General features: G+C 32.8%; 1 long non-coding RNA gene and 1 pseudogene across 1 annotated transcript; one reads left to right on the forward strand and one right to left on the reverse strand.

The window, feature by feature from the left end:
- Positions 1 to 514: 514 nt before the first annotated feature.
- Positions 515 to 2,946, reverse strand: LOC112802695 (uncharacterized). Its single transcript, XR_003202503.3, has 3 exons — positions 2,669 to 2,946; positions 1,516 to 1,614; positions 515 to 732 (listed from the first exon to the last, which is right to left on the reverse strand). It is a non-coding gene; the product is annotated as an uncharacterized lncRNA (long non-coding RNA).
- A 3,044-nt stretch (positions 2,947 to 5,990) lies between these two features.
- Positions 5,991 to 10,267, forward strand: LOC112803980 (uroporphyrinogen decarboxylase 1, chloroplastic-like; annotated as a pseudogene).
- Positions 10,268 to 10,695: the final 428 nt, after the last annotated feature.

Raw genomic sequence — 10,695 nt, forward strand, 5'->3', positions numbered from 1 at the left:
CACGATTTTGGCCGTGACCATAGCCTTATCTATGGTCACCCCACCAAAAACCGTGACCATAGCCATATCTATGGTCACTGTTTTGGCCGTAACCATAGCCTCTATGGTCACCCCACCTAAAAACCGTGACCATAGCCTACCGTGATCATAGCCTTATTTATGGTCATAGTTTTTGCCGTGACCATAGCCCCTTATGGTCACCCCTCCTTAAACCGTGACCATGACCTTATCTATGGTTACGGTTTTTCGCCGTGACCATAGCGTCTCTGGTCACCCCCTCTTAAAACCGTGACCATAGCCTTATCTATAGTCACTGTTTTTACCGTGGTCATAACTTATCTATGATCACCCTCCTTAAAACCGTGAGCATAGTCTTATCTATGGTCATGATTTTTACCGTGGCCATAACTTATCTATGGTAACCTGCTGTTTTATTTTATGAATTTTTTTAAAAGCATAATCACATTCCAAAATGATGATAATCACAAAATAAATCTAAGAATGAGAAATTCAATAAATGTAAATCATAAAAGTTTCATTAAAAAGTAGATATCCATTACAACACTAATCAAAATAGGGTGTAATTTATCCATTACATGTAATATTGGATAAAAGTCTTTTATCAAAATGTAAAGAACACATCAAAATAATATATTTAGATAACCAAAATCATTATAAGACTCATCCCATCTTATATTTGTATAGAACATATTTTCTTCACATCATGTCCTCCTGCTAGCAAAAGAAATTAAGAAGTTAGAACAGAACAAAAATGTTTTTGATGATGCATGCAGTGCAGTTGAGTAATGAATATGGAGCACAAGTTAAATAAGTCAATCAATATGAAAATTTCAACCAATAAATAACAAGGAGCATTTGATAAGGTTTTGAGCCATTTGGTAATGTTTATATCTTTTTAATCTATCTTTGAGTGAAACTTCAACTCCCCTGTTGAAGTCTTTTAAAACTAAAAAAAATCCAGCACAAAGAAACAACTACAACCAAAATAGAAGCTTAAAAAACAAGGTAATACCGAAATACTATTATTAGCTTCCAACCTATCAAACAAATCAAGTAATCAACACCAGCAAAACAGAAAAAATAGATCAAGTGTGAAATCAATAGACAAAGTAAAATTTAAAATAATAATAATGTTGATTGCTATATATTACTGAGTACTGATTCAATGCTGATTGCTACCCCTTCACCTTGTATTATTATTGTTTTATCTATTTTTCTATACCTTCTGAAAAAAACAATGGTAGGTTATACATCTTAGTTCGTAATTAGTTTCTTACTCTTCTATTCAATACATACTCATGGAGCTAATTAGCCAAATGTCTAATTTGATGACCATGTAACATCTTTTTAATTTGATAAAATAGTGCAATTATTTTATATAGTGATTGAAAATTTTAATTTGATAACGAACTAGATTCTATTGTAGATTCGCTTAATAAGTGCTAACTAATAATGTAGTGTAATAATGGAGAATAAGGTTGAACTTTAAATTACCGAGTCAATGTTGCAAAACTGACGAGCTCAAAGGGACACATTAGACTTTAGAACCAAAAACATCGTCACTTTGTGGAGGTAAAGACTCATGAAATAGACCTGTGAACAAGAATTTTCTATACATGATTTAAAAAATTTTCTATACAGCAGTATAACAAATAATCACCCCTAAATTAATTCAAACCAGCAGCATAACAAAAATCAGTAATCACTAATCACAAATCACTTATCACAAACTCAAAATTTAAAACACTCAGTGTCATAAGTCCATAACAAAACAACAGCTTAACAAGTCATTAATCAACATTTTATTATTAATTTATTTATTTTGTGTAAACTATCTATTAGAGTATACTTTAGTACTATGGCTAAAATTCAATAAAACAAATAAAAATTTCACATAAATATAAACAACAGATACAAGGAGTCAAACCATAATACTATGACATGAACAATTGAAAAGAGAAATTTATATCCCTCTCTATACATAAGAAAGAAAATTAAAGACCATAATCCTTATAAATCATTAGTTTGTTAAGTGTTGGGCTTAGTAGCTGAAGAAACATAATAAAAACATACTAGTTATGGTCACATTAAGATAAATAAGCAACAATCTCACAAAACTGTTAAGTTAAAATCAGTATAATACCATGACCATAGTTCTACTTATTCTTCACTTATATGATCTGACTATTTAAATAAGAAAACTCCCTTCAAACAAGGTTTTACAATTCACTTTTACCTACAGCCAAATCCATATCTCAAAATTAATTAATCTTTGGCAGACTAATACACATTCGATTGAAGAATAACCTTATTCAAATACACAAAAACCACCTTATTGATTTAACACTTCATTAAGCACTCTGGTTGGCAGAATATTATAATACACAATTTGACAGAAGACTCAATAGGGTTTACTAAAAATTAAATAAATGTTAAAAAAATTCCAACCATTAACAGAAATTATCAACAATATCAGTGACTATAATACCAAAATTTCATTAAGCATGAATTCAAAGTTTTTGCAATGCAAAACCCCATAAACCTTAAAATTGAAGACATAAAAGGAATAAACCCTAGAAAGAAACATACCATATGGTTACGGAAAATAAATTAGAAAAATCTAAAATGAAAAAGGAAAACGGCGTACCAAGCAGCACTGAGAACTGAGACACCGATGGAGACGCCGAAGATGAAGACGATGTGCTGAGCTTTCTGGGTTTTGCAAAACAGGGAAGAGGAAGAAGCAACCGTGCTGAGGAGCTTGGGATGGCGGCGGCGCTGAGGAGCTTGGGACGACGGTGAAAATGAGGGGCTAGGGTTATGAATTGAGGAAAGAAAGAAGGCGGGGGGGTTTCAATTTCCTTCAGTTCTTGTTCACCGTGTTACGAGTAGGTTAAGAAAATGAGTGTTTAATTTTTTTAAATTAAGATAATAAAATTGATGTATTATATAAATTACAAATTTTGTAATAATGAGCCTTTTATTTTTATTTTTTACAGAATTATTTTATCCAACATACCAAGAATTAATTTATCCTACGCATTTAAATAAACGAACAAAATTAACCACTCAAATAATTTAAATTAATTAAGATATGATGAATCTTTCATTTTAATATTCTACAATCATTTTAATAAGTTTTAAATCATTTTCTAATTTAAAATTATTAATAGTATTCAACCTGATTTTATATTTATAAACTTAGATTTAAAATTTTAATGTTTAAAGTAAATTATATAAAATTATTATTAGTTTTTAATTATTAAAATTTGTAACTTTAAAAAGAAAAGATATTTAAAATAATAAAAATACATAAAAATTTTAATTAATTAAAACTCAAATGATTAAAACTGTGACGATAGGCCCTTTTATGTTACCCCCCAAAACTGTGACCATAAACCCTTTTAGGCCACACTTCCGAAAAATCGTGACCATAGATCCTTTTTGGCCACTGTAAAAAATCGTGATTATAGACCCTTTTAGGCCACCCTTCCGAAAAATCGTGACCATAGACCCTTTTTGGTCATTATAAAAAATCGTGACCATAGACACCTTTAGGTCACCCCAAAAACCGTGACCATAGACGTTTTTATGCCACCCCAAAATCGTGATCATAGACCCTTTTAGGTCACCCTTTTTGAAAAATCGAGACCATAGCCCCTTTTTGGTCACTGTAAAAAATCGTGACCATAGATACCATTAGGCCACCCCCTAAAACCATGACCATAGACCCTTTTAGACCACCCCAAAATCGTGACCATAAACCCCTTTAGGTCACCCCCTAAAACCGTGACCATAGATCTTTTTAGGTCACCCTTTTTTAAAAAACCGTGACCATAGCCCCTTTCTGGTCACTGTAAAAAACCGTGACCATAGACCTCTTTAGGTCATCCCCAAAATCATGACCATAGACCCCTTTAGGCCACCCCCAAAACCGTGACCATAGACCATTTTAGGTCACCATTTTTTGAAAAACTGTGACCATAGACCCTTTTAGGCCACCAGTTTTTAAAAAACGTAACCATAGGTATTCTGTGATCACTCTTTTCAAAAAAACCGTGACAAAAAAAACTGTGCCCATAGACCCAAAATGTTGTAGTGAGAGGAGCACTAGTTTTGTTTTACACTGGTGTAAATGCTTTTTACTTAAATGGTGGAGATGTTCAACTTATTCAAAATCACTTGCCCTTGCCCAATCGCCCTCCTTTCTCTCACTATAACAAATATGGGTTTTAACAACGCTAAATTTTGCAACGCCTTAAAATCGTTCTCTAAGATAGTTTTAGACAACGATTTTTTTGTAGTGTTACTGTTGAATTCAATTTTCTATTATTTTATAGCAACAAATTAAAACCGTTCTCTTAGACCATTTTAAAGAACGGTTTTATAACCGTTACTATGATTTGTTTTTAAGCAACGCTTTTTTATTGTTGTTTAAATAATTGTACAAAAAAACGCATAAAAATCGTTGCCAAAATGCTACACTTTAAAACCATTCTATTAGATGATTTTAGACAACAGTTTTTATAGTGTTGCTGATGAATTTCAATTTTTCATTACATTATAGCAATAAAATAAAATCGTTCTCTTTGACTATTTTAAAGAACGGTTTTATAACCATTACAACAATTGTTTATCAAACAACAATTTTCTAATATAAAATTTAAATAATTATACAAATAAAAAGATACATATAAAAATAATTATAAATAATCATACAAATTTAAACAATTTTTTTCTACAAATACTAAATTTATAAAATACTAAAAAACTATTGTTATCAGTATATAACACATATTATTTTTAGAAAAAATAAAATTAAAATAAATTTTAATAAATAGTATATATTTTTGTTATAAATATATAATGTAACATCTCGCATTTTTGAAAATCTAAATATGAATAAATTGTGATTTTATCTTATTAAGTTTAAAATTTATCATTTTAGAAATTATTCTATTAGAAAATAATTAAAGAGATTCAGAGATAAATTCATTTTAAATAAATTAATATTCTTAAGTAATTTTATTATAATGGAATATTTTGTATAATTTTAGTAATTAAAAAATAAAAAAATTGTACAATTTATTTTAAGTAACTTTTATTATGAAAAAGTTATGACTTATTATTAATTTAAACTCTTTATTTTATAAACAAATCTATTAAGAATAATTAAATTAGTTTTATTAATATTTAGAGTTAAGATAATTAATATTCTTATGTAATTTTTATTAATTGGTTATTTCATATAACTTGAAATTAAAGTTCTGACAATAAAAAATGATGAAAAGTTATATTATTTAATTTAAATAATTAATATTTTTAGATTTAAAATTATATTTTATAAAATGTAATTAATATATTTATTTTATAATTTAAATTAAAAATAATTATTTTAACTCATTGATATATTGATGAATAAAATTTTATATATTTTAAAAATAATTTTTATAATATTAAATTTAAATTATAAATTATTATTTTATCTTAAATATTTTATAAAATTATTATATTACTCATATATATTTTATCATGATTCTAAAATTACCAAATAAAATTCTAGTTTCAAAAAATTCCTAAATTTGTTACCGTGAATCCCTAAACACACATACAGAAAATGAAACAGAAGAAGAAACAGAAGGAAAGGGGGAAAGAAAGAAAAGGAAAAAAGAGAAGGGGGAATCAGGGAAGAAGAAGGGAAGGAGAGGGAGAAGAGCGCGTCGTTCTATGCCCTGCCCGCCTATCGCCGCTGTTCCGTGTAGTCGCCGCCATCGTCGCGCGAACCGGAGGGTGTAGAGACAGAGAAGAGTGCGCACGAGAGAGGAGAAGTAGCCTCCATCATCGAAGACTCCATCACCGCCGTTGAAGGTCCTGACCGTTGAGCTCGTCGTCGCCGTCGCACCTCCCATCACTTCCGCCACAGAGGAGCTCGAAGAGAGAGAAAGGGTTCGCGCAGAGAGAGAAACACGATGAGGGAAGAGGAGGTTGCCTCTGTTGCTACCAAGCCATTGCTGGCGGGGTTGGGTTTGTTGTCGCCGTTGGGCTGTATTCCGCTGTTGGCGTCTGGATCGCCACTTTGTTTCTGCTGCAACTCGCCACTGTCCTGGTGAGCTTTACCCTGCGAGTTGCTTTGCTGTCGCCTAATATTGATTTTAATGTTGATTTGGTATAATGCTGTTCTGATGTTGATTTGGTAATTGGTTATTTGGAAATGCTATTGTGATTTTATTTTGATTTTAAGGTTGATTTAGTATGTAACTGGTTCTCTAGCAATGCTGCTCTGATTTTGTTTTGATTCCAATTGCCCTTATACTCAATTTCACCAAACTGAACATACATTTACCTTGAAGCAGCTTGGTCTGATCATTGGCAAAGGTCAGTTATTCATTATTATTAGTAGCTTGACATTGTGGTTTAGTTCTTTTACTTTCATATTCATTGTATAGGACAATAATTTGTGCATTTTTTCCTTTGAATCTACCACTGCTTGTGTAGTCTCATGATGAGATGTTTTTTAATGGTCGAGTATATGGCTAAATTCTTGCATAGGACAATAATTGGTTTCCATGTTATGTTTGTAATTGAAACATCCTAATTTAAATAAGTTTGTATCCTTGAAAGGCCAGCATGGAAGGAGGCTTGTGCTACTCTTCAAAAGCTCCTTTCAGGTACAAGTTGCAACCTCAATTTGTTCTTTTCTTTTACTTTGTTTCCACATTCTAATTCCTTAAACGCTACACTTTCACTCCTTTTCAACCCAAAACCGCACTTATTCGTCACTTGCTCTGCCTCTTCTTCCGGTACCACAGTTTTTCCTTCTTCTCATTATGCTCTTCATTTTGTTCAATTTAGCTTCTTTTTCTTTTTTATTTTTCTTTCAGTTCATTTATTTTTTGAAGTGGTAATTTAGCTACTTTATCTGTGTGATAATAAAGGTGACGTTGCTTGTTTCTAATAGCATTCAGTTTTAACAAATTTGTTGCTTTAGATAGTGGTGCAAATTGTTATAGGGTTTAGGAGAGGGTAATTCAGGTATTTTTTAGTCTTTTTCATTTAACCAAGAGAAATTCATGATTTTTGTGGTGATTTTGTCTTCAGATCCTCTGCTAGTGAAGGCTGCCCGAGGAGAACCTGTTAGTCGGCCATCAAGATGGATGATGCACCAGGCAGGAAGGTACATGGCTATTTATAGAAAGCTTGCTAAGAAATATCCATCCTTTCGAGAGAGGTCGAAGACAACTGATCTCATTGTGGAAATTTCTTTGCAGCCTTGGAATGCCTTTAGGCCTGATGGAGCGTTCATTTTCTCTGACATCCTTACGTCACTTCCTGCTTTTGGGGTCGAATTCGACATTGAAGACGTAAGGGGTCCTGTTATTCAGTCCCCAATACGCTCCGAGGAGGGACTAAAGGCTCTGCATCCAATTGACCTGGAAAAGCTCAGTTTGTTGGAGATTCATTCAAGATACTGCGCAAGGAGGTAAACCTAGTTGCATTATTGCTTCTATATATCATGGCTATGCTTCAAAGGAGCCGTTTTCCTTACTTATTGCTTGTTACCTAGGTTGGTGGTGATTGGTGCACGAAATTGCAATCACACTTTTGCAACTCCATACAACTAACCAGCAAGTGCACTGGGTCGTCCAAGTAATACCTTACGTGAGTAAGGGTTGATCCCATGGAGATTGCCGGCTTAAAGCAAGCTATGGTTATCTTGTAACACTTAGTCAGGAGATTAATGATAAAAAGAGTTTTGTTTGTAAAAAGTAAAACAACATGAAATAAATAATACTTGTTATTCAGTAATGGAGAACAGGTTGGGGTTTTGGAGATGCTTTGCCCTCTGGATTTTTGCTTTCTTACTTCCTTCTTCTTCAAACGTGCATGGCTCCTTTTATGGCAAGCTTTATGTTGGTGGATCACCGTTGTCAATGGCTATCATCCGTCTTCTCAGTGAAAATGGTCCAGGTACAGTTTCTGTACGGCTAATCATCTGTTGGTTCTCACTTGTGTTGGAATACAATCTCTCTATCCTTTTGCACACTGTCACTGCGCCCAATATTCGTGAGTTTGAAGCTCATCACAATCATCTCGTCCCAGATCCTACTCAGAATATCACAGACAAGGTTTAGACTTTTTAGATCTCGGGAATGCTGCCAATTGGTTCTAGCCTCTACCACGAAGTATTTGATCTCACGAGTTTGAATGCTCTGTTGTCAGGAGATGCAAGTCAAATCCGTGGATTAGAATCCCAAGAGATACGCATTCAATCTGTCGCCCAATGACTACGTTGAGCTCAAATAGAACGGGAGTGGTTGTCAAGCACGCATTCATAAATTTGAGAATGATGATGAGTGTCACGGATCATTACCTTCTTCATATTGAAGTACGAGTGAGTATTTTAGAACAGAAACAAACATGATTGAATTGAAAACAGTAGTAATTGCATTAATCCATCGAAACACAGCAGAGCTCCTCACCCCCACCTATGGGGTTTAAAGACTCATGCTGTAGAAAATACGAGATGTAAAATGTCATAAGTTACAAAATGAATCTCTAAAAGTAGTTTTTATACTAAACTAGTAACCTAGGTTTACAGAAAATGAGTAACTAAGTGCAGATACTACAGAAATCCATTTCTGGGGTCCACTTGGTGAGTGTTTGGGCTGAGCTTTGAAGCTTTAATGTGCATAGGCCATTCTTGGAGTTAAACGCCAGCTTGGGTGCCAGTATGGGCCATCATATCTCAGGAAAAGTATGGACTATTATATATTTCTGGAAAGTCCAAGATGTCTACTTTCCAACACATTTGAGAGACGCACCAATTGGGCTTCTGTAGCTCCAGAAAATCCACTTCGAGTGCAGGAGGGTCAGAATCCAACAGCATCTGCAGTCTTTTCTCAGTCTCTGAATCAGATTTTTGCTCAGGTCCCTCAATTTCAGCCAGAAAATACCTGAAATTACAGAAAAACATACAAACTCATAGTGAAGTCCAAAAATATGATTTTTGAATAAAAATTAATAAAAATATAATAAAAAGTGAATAAAACATACTAAAAACTACCTGAAAATAATACCAAAAAGCGTATAAAATATCCGCTTATCAGCGATGCTTCCGTTTTAGGTTTCGTGGGATCACCTTAGACAATAGCAACATATATAGTGGAAGGGGGTACAACACGCACCTATACAACCATTAAGAGTATGTGCCATACAAACCACATTTATTGCGGACTCTACTCTCTTATTTGGCGCAAGCAATAGCAGATTATGTTGTTTTTCAAGTGGAGTCTGGGGCTCACTGCATACAAATATTTGATTCATGGGTTAGACAACTACCACCTGATATGTGGGAACGCTGGTCAAAGCATTATATCAAAAGGTAATGTAGAAATAGTTCCCATTTATTTTCATCTTATTGAAATTGTGTTCTAATTTTTCAAACTATTCTATTTGGGATCCATGTCATAGCAAGCTTAAGTGTATGTATTTCAACTTTTGCTTATTTATTTAGTTGAATCTTTGAACTAGATAAACCATGTGTCGCTTTCAAAAGTTTGCAATGGTTACAGGTTTTGTTTTATGTATATTATTATTTTGTTCCAAGCTCTCATGATTGTCATTTGGTTGGTAAATAATAAGATGAGCTAAGAGCTTGTAATTTGTAAGCATCGAGTGGTAAATAAGCTCACTGGATGTTGATCTTAGTCTTCTGAATTTAGGAGAGAAAGTCCAAATCAGAGGCTACACCTTCAAACTTTTTATTTAATTGAAACTATGTTGCTGTTAGTGCATCATCATAATTTATAAAACAAAATATTTGCGAATTGAACTTTGGGCGCAAGATGCTATTGTTCCATATTTTTTCCTCTTTTGCCATGTACTAATTTCGAAACATCCATATTGTAGATTTGGTCAAGAAAAGATGCCCTGAGACACCAGTTGTTCTTTATATAAATGGAAATGGTGGCCTTCTTGAGCGTATGAAAGATACTGGAGTTGATGTTATTGGGCTGGACTGGACTGTGGATATGGCAGATGGAAGATCAGATTTAAGATTTTTTCTAGTTCTTTATGTGGAGCAGTTGCAATTGAAGTCAAGAGAGTCCACTCAAGCTAAGTTACCACACCAACTTTGTTGAAGAAAAATGAAAAAATTGTCACCTTTAGGTTATAGTATTATGGTATTTTGAAAAATGATGATGATATAAGTAAAATTAGTTATGACCTAGATTAGTATTATGTTATTTTGTAATGATATATAATGTGATTATGGATCTTACAACAATTTTTGTTAGTCAAATTTGATGATAAACGTTCAATTAGTTTTCTTTAGTAATTTCATTCAAATAGTTTAGGTTATTTATTAACGCTAAATTAAAAAAAAAAGTTGGAACTAATTTCATTCATGAGAAAATTCTTGTAAATAAAGAATTATATTACAAAAAACTGTTATCAAAAGTAACAAAAGGCAATAGTGTTAAAACCGTTGTCAAAGACAACTAAAAAATGACAATGGTATTAAAACCGTTGCCAAAAAAACGACACTAATGGCAACGCTTTAAAACTGTTGACTTAGTGAATAACAAAACTACAACAGTTTAAAACCGTTGCCTATCCAGTTATGGTTTTAAACCGTTACGTCATGAAAGAGAACGGTTTTAAACCATTGCC

This window comes from Arachis hypogaea, chromosome 5 (assembly GCF_003086295.3).
Source record: "Arachis hypogaea cultivar Tifrunner chromosome 5, arahy.Tifrunner.gnm2.J5K5, whole genome shotgun sequence".
Taxonomy (NCBI): Eukaryota; Viridiplantae; Streptophyta; class Magnoliopsida; order Fabales; family Fabaceae; genus Arachis; species Arachis hypogaea.